Genomic DNA, 6,757 nt, shown 5'->3' with positions numbered 1-6,757 from the left:
CAACAAAAGCAATATCATAATCAACACAAATATGGTAAAAATATAGCACAATGTCATAACAATGCACCAGCATGGTGTAATCATCCATAGTAATCCTTGAAAAGGAATGTTTTCAGATGGTATTTAAACTGGTCAGTTGTAGCAGCATTTCTGATCTCTAATGGCAGAGCGTTCCAGAGTGCTGGCCCACAAACAGCGAATGCCCTATGGCCATAATAGTGTGTCCGTGGACACTGCGGTGGGAACCTGAGAGAGTTATGTGAGGAAGACCGGAGGGTGCGGATGGGCATATAGCGGCATATCAGCTCATCTAAATAGACAGGAGCATGGTCATTGAGAGTTTTGAATACAAGAAGAAGAACCTTGTATTTGATTCGGTGTGATACTGGTAGCCAATGGAGGCGCTCAAGGATGGGAGTGATGTGTTCTCTGCGTTTAGTGCATGTGACGAGACGGGCCGAGGCATTTTGGAGTTTCTGGAGTTTCTGCAGATCAATGTCAGGCAGGCCTGTAAGGAGCGAATTACAGGAGTCCAAACGGGAGGTGATGAAAGCGTGGACTAAAAGATGAGTCTTAAGTCTAAGATGGCTATCAAATGTGACTCCTAGATTGCGAGCCTCCGGGCTTGAACTGATGTACGCATCACCAATCTTAACCGGCGGAAGTGGTTCGGAGTCAATAAAACGCGAACTAAAATGCAATATCTCCGTCTTGTCGTCATTAAGCTGGAGTCTGTTTTTCACTGCCCATGCTTTGATGTCACTAAAGCATGCTTCCAGACGATGGATAACATAGTCTCTCTCATGCCGTTCAAAACATGCATAAACTTGAGTGTCGTCCGCGTACTCGATGTGCTGCAACTTGTGGCGAGAGATGATATCACTGATTGGTGCAGTATAGAGAGTAAATAGCGGAGCACCACACACCGATCCCTGAGGCACACCGCAGATAATCTTATGGTGCTTGGATTCGCAGTTGTCAATGTTAACAGTTTGTGAGCGATCCTTGAGGTAAGAGGAGAACCACTTTACAGCAGTGCCAGATATGCCATAGCGAAGTTGGAGTCTCTGAAGAAGGACTTGGTGGTCGATAATATCGAAGGCAGCGCTCAAGTCCAAAAGGACGAGCACTGCCTCCCGATGGCCGTCAACTGACTGAAGCACATCATTCTGAACCATCAAAAGCGCTGTCTCGGTGGAATGGCTAGGACGATAAGCTGATTGTGTGCATGTGTACAGTTTGTGGGTGGTCGAATAATCCTGTAACTGAGCCATGACACATCTTTCCAAAAGTTTGGAAAGAAAGCAGAGTAGCGAGACCGGCCTGTAGTTCTTGTAAATGTCTTTATCCAGCGACTTTTTCTTGATTAGAGGTGTCACTTTAGCAACTTTGAAACACTGTGGTAAGTCTCCAGAGGTGAGGACAGATTTATAATCCTCGTAATGACAGGGACAAGAGAGTCCACACATTTCTTCAGGAGAGGAGTAGGTATAGGGTCAGAAGAACAACTTTTCACTGGAGATTGCATGATCAGCTCACGAACTTTATCCTCTGTCATTTCTTTAAACTCGTCAAAACAACTGGAACAATCATCGACGAGAGTAACAGAAAGCTCGGTGTGGCAACTCGAGTTCAGGTTTTCACGGATTTTCTGAATCTTGCTGTCAAAGTAGTCAGCGAACTCAGTTGCGAGGTGAGCAGGAGATTTGGACGTTGGAAGAACGCGATCCTTGTTCGGGTTGGTGAGCGAGTCGACAATTCTAAACAGCTTTTTGCAGTTGCTTCCAGTTATTCTGTCATTATCCCAGCAAACACAAAACGTTTTCGACATCATTCGCAAAAGGTTATAAAAGGTTGTCAGAAAACGTTTTTAAAAAACATTTTTTGATAATCTACTGCTCAGCAAACAAAAATGTTTTACAGAAAACGTTTAAATGTCGGGTTATATAAAGGGTATAAAACGTTTTAATAACATTCCAAAAACATTCTTGAAAACTTGATACAAAACATTTTAAACAGAATGTTATTTTGGGGTTGAAAAAATATTTTGCGAAAAATGTTTGCCCAAAATATTTTCAATAACGTTTTAAAAACGTTGTCATGACCTTTATATAACCCGACATTTAAATGTTATTAAAAGGTTTTGACAAAAATATTTTTAGAACATTTCTGTGTTTGCTGGCTTCAAATATTTTAACATAATGTTATTTAAGTATTGACACAATATTTGGCAAAAATGTTTGCCAAAATAGTTTACAATAACATTTTATGAAAACATTTAAAAATATTGTAGTGTGTTTTCATACAAAACGTTTTAAAACGTTATCATGACCTTTATATAACCCGACATTTTAATGTTATTAAAACGTTTTACCTAAACCAAAAGCCAAAATATAACTTATTTAAAACGTTTTTAAACGTTTTTGTGTTTGCTGGGATGGTAAGTACGCTTTGCTTCGTTCAACGCATATCTATAAGACCTGCAGGCGTCGACGTAGATTTGCCTGTCTACTTCAAGTTTTGATTTCCGAAACTTTCTCTCCAGACGGCGTTTGTGCCTCTTTGCACTACGAAGACTGTCAGAGTACCATGGGCACATTGGTCTAACATTAACAGATCTTTCAGTGACTGGAGCATGAGCGTCAAGAAGCTCGCGAAGGATAGAGTTGTACTGGTTTGCAAGTTCGTTAACATTTGAAAACATAACGCGTATTTTCCTATAGCGAAGTCTTTGTTTCACAGCCGCAGGACGAGCAAAGTTGAGTGTGCATAACACAGCATAGTGATCAGAAGGCAAACTTTGCACAGTACCAACATCACTAATCAAACTAGAGTCTTTAAGTGAAAGAATGAGGTCGAGAGTATGTCCTGAGCGGTGTGTTGGGACGGAGACATGTTGTTGGAGTCCAGCTTCATCAATAAGATCTTTGAAGGCACACGCGTCTCTATCGTCAACAACGTCCACGTGGTAGTTAAAATCACCTGAGATGACAACCTCTTCAGGCAAGGATAAAACACATTCAAGTAGCGAGGAGAATTCGGTGAGGAACGTTTTGGAAGCAATCTCCTGTTTGCGATACACATTGATGATTCTTAGTGAGGACGTGTTCCTGGAAATTGAGTAGTCAGTGTGTTCAAATGAATCAATGCTGGTGGATGTGTTGAAACGTGCAGTAAATCCACTCTTCAGCAATAGACTCACGCCCCCGCCTCGCGTTCCTCTAGGGGTATTGAAGATAGCAAAGTTCGGGAGTGAAGTTTTGATGTCAGCAAGCGTGCAGTCATCTCGAGGTGTTCCAGTGAGCCATGTCTCTTGGAGAGCCAGAACATCGAGATCTTTGTCGACGACAAGGTCAAAAGAGACGTAGTTTTCTTATTAATAGACCACGCATTCCAAGACGCGAATTTGGTCCGAGGTAGGCCTTTATCATGACTAGAATCTACAGAGTTACACACTATGTGAATGAGATTATCGCCTTGATTGTGGTTAATCTGAATCGGTGAGGGGTTAGAATGATTAACACCGCGTTCAAATTTTATACCAGAACGATCAAAGATATCAGTGACAGTTTTGATATTACGCTGTTTATTCTTTCCAGCCCGGCATCCACGCTGTGTTTTGGATGAACAGATACCAAAATTGTTGATTTTATTCCAGGTAATTGGGTCAAGTCTATTTAGAATATCGTAGTAGATTGTTCATGATGATCACAACTTAAGCACGAGAACATAAACAAGTCAATCGATGATAACAAATTGCTAATTGCTCTTTATTAACAGTGGCAGCCAGATTATTTATTTATTTATTTATTTATTTATTTATTTATTTATTTATTTATTTATTTATTTATTTATTTATTTATTTATTTATTTATTTATTTATTTATTTATTTATTTTTATATTTATTTATTTATTTATTTATTTATTACACTTTATCACTGATATATACGTACAGTAATTACAATATAACATCAGAATATATTGCACATGAATATTCAAAAGTACATACAAAAAAAAGGAAGTATAGATATTCAAAAGTACATACAAAAAAAGGAAGTATAGATACAAATTTAGAAAGGCAAGGACTAACAGGTGCAAAGATCAAAACAATGAGGACACGCCCTCCCCACTCCCAAAAAATTTGAAAAAAAATTACACAAGCCTAAAACCAGAACACTGGCAACATGTTACCTAAGAACATGTGTTGTATGGATCAAAACTCTCCCCTAGTTTGTTCTTGTACCACTCCGAGAGCTGGCTCTTAAAAGAGGACATGACGTTGACAGTGGATCTAATTTTGAGAGGAAGTTGATTCCACATGGGAACAATACGGTTGAGAAACGATGCCCTGTGAGATTCGGTTTTGCTTCGTTTGGGAATCAACAATGGGGGGTCAGCAGATGATCTGGTGGTGGGACGGTCCTTGAGGGTGGAGTTAAAAACAACAAAATGCTTAAGATTAAGGTCATAAAGTTCCATTTTACATCTAACAAAGAATGTGAGATCAAGGATTTCACATCTAAAAGACAAAGGAAGGAGGTTTAATTTAGTTAACCTCTCACGATAGTCTAAATCGGGGTAATGTAGATTATAGTTTGTTGCTCTCCTCTGGATGCCTTCAATTAATCGAAGAGAGAGCTGGCATACTCCACATCACTCCTGACCAGTGCAGTAAAAAGTGTCCTTGTGACCCTTTCGGGAGCGTTAAATCCTACTGCACGTTTTATCATACCCAATCTTTTATTTCACTTGTTGACAACACGTCTTACATGGTCATTCCATACAAGACTAGATGAAATATCAATACCAAGATCCTTGATAGAATCAGTTCTTGATAAAATATTGTTGTTCATACGATAGTCAAATTTCACCATATTTCTTTTTCTGGTGACTGAAATTATTTGGCATTTGGATGGATGGTAATGCATGTCCCATATATTGAACTACATCTGTTGAACTATCTCTGATCGCAGGTACTGTTAAACTACTTCTGATCACAGTTACTGTTGAGCTCACAGTTACAGTTGAACTGCCTGTGATCACAGTTAATGTTATACTACGTCTGAACTGTTGAATTATATATCTCTGATCTTAGTCACTGTTGAACAACCTCTGATCACAGTTACTGTAGAACTACCTGTGATCGCAGTTACTGTTGAAACACCCATGATCGCAGTTACTGCTGAACTACCTCTGACTGCAGTTAAACGCAAACTATTGAACTACCTCTGATCTCACGTTACTGTTGGACTACCTCTGATCTCAGTTGCTGTTGAACTATCTCTGATCGCAGTTATTGGTAAACTACCTCTGATCACAATTACTATTGAACTACCTCTGATCGCAGTTAAACGCAAACTATTGAACTACCTCTGATCTCACGTTACTGTTGGACTACCTCTGATCACAGTTACTGTTGAACTACCTCTGATATTAGTAACTATTGAGCAACCTCTGATCGCAGTTACTGTATAACTACCTCTGATCGCAATTACTGTTGAACTACCTCTGATCACAGTACTGTTGGACTACCTCGGATCATAGTTACTGTTAACATACCTACTACTGAACTATCTCTGATCGCAGTTACAATTTAATAGTCCGGCTGCCAAACGCAAACTACCTCTGATCACAATTACTGTTGAACTACCTCTGATCGCAGTTACTGTTTAACTACCTCTGATCTCACGTTACTGTTGAACTACCTCTGATCGCAGTTAATGTCCCACGTTACTGTTGGGCTACCTCTGATCACAGTTACTGATGGAGTGCTAAACTACCTCAGATATTAGCCACTATTGAGCAACCTCTGATCGCAGTTACTGTAGAACTACCTCTGATCGCAATTACTGTTGAACTACCGCTGATCACAGTACTGTTGGACTACCTCGGATCACAGTTACTGTTAAAATACCTATGATCGCAGTTACTACTGAACTACCTCTTAATAGTAATTTAATAGTCCGGCTGTCAAACGCAAACTACTGTTATTAAACTACCTCTGATCACACTGAATTACTGTTGAAATACCTCTGCTCGCAGTTACTGTTGAACTACCTCTGATCTCACGTTACTGTTGGACTACCTCTGATCACAGTTACTGTTGAACTACCTCTGATCGCAGTTAATGTTGAACTACCTCTGATCACAGTTACTTTTTGAGGATCCAAAACTCTGCATCCCGGCCCATAGTTAAAAAACGTAAATATGATCATATCATATCACCCCCATACGTTATGAGTACATTGTATTATTGATTGGTGATTGGCAAAATAAAATATGAATGAATGAATGCATGAATGAATGAATGAATGAATGAATGAATGAATGAATGAATGAGTTTCATTGGCTACCCATAAAATTCCGGATTCAGTTTAAATTATGTGTTTTTGCTTACCGGCACTTTGAGAGTACCCTTCCCTCTTACCCCTCCTCGGTTCTCTTTACGTATGTTCCTCAGCGCTCCCTCCGTTCATCATCTGAAAAACTTCTCAGGATCCCGCGTGTTAATTCATCATCTGTCGGTCAGCCTTCCTTTCGTTATGCTGCCCCTGTAGCTTGGAATTCCCTTCCCAATGCCATCCGCAATATCACTTCTCTCGGTCAATTCAAATGTCTTAAAACTCATTCTTTCCCAACTTGCTTTCCCTGAATCTTAAGGTTTTTTTGTTTCACTGTGTGTCCTTTGCATTTTTGTTTTTCACGCCCTGAGATCTTTTTGATGGTTTTTACACGGTATAAACACGCTCCATTATT

The sequence above is a fragment of the Amphiura filiformis genome, unplaced genomic scaffold (genome assembly GCF_039555335.1).
Source record: "Amphiura filiformis unplaced genomic scaffold, Afil_fr2py scaffold_123, whole genome shotgun sequence".
Lineage (NCBI taxonomy): Eukaryota > Metazoa > Echinodermata > Ophiuroidea > Amphilepidida > Amphiuridae > Amphiura > Amphiura filiformis.
Note: the sequence above shows the minus strand (reverse complement) of the source record.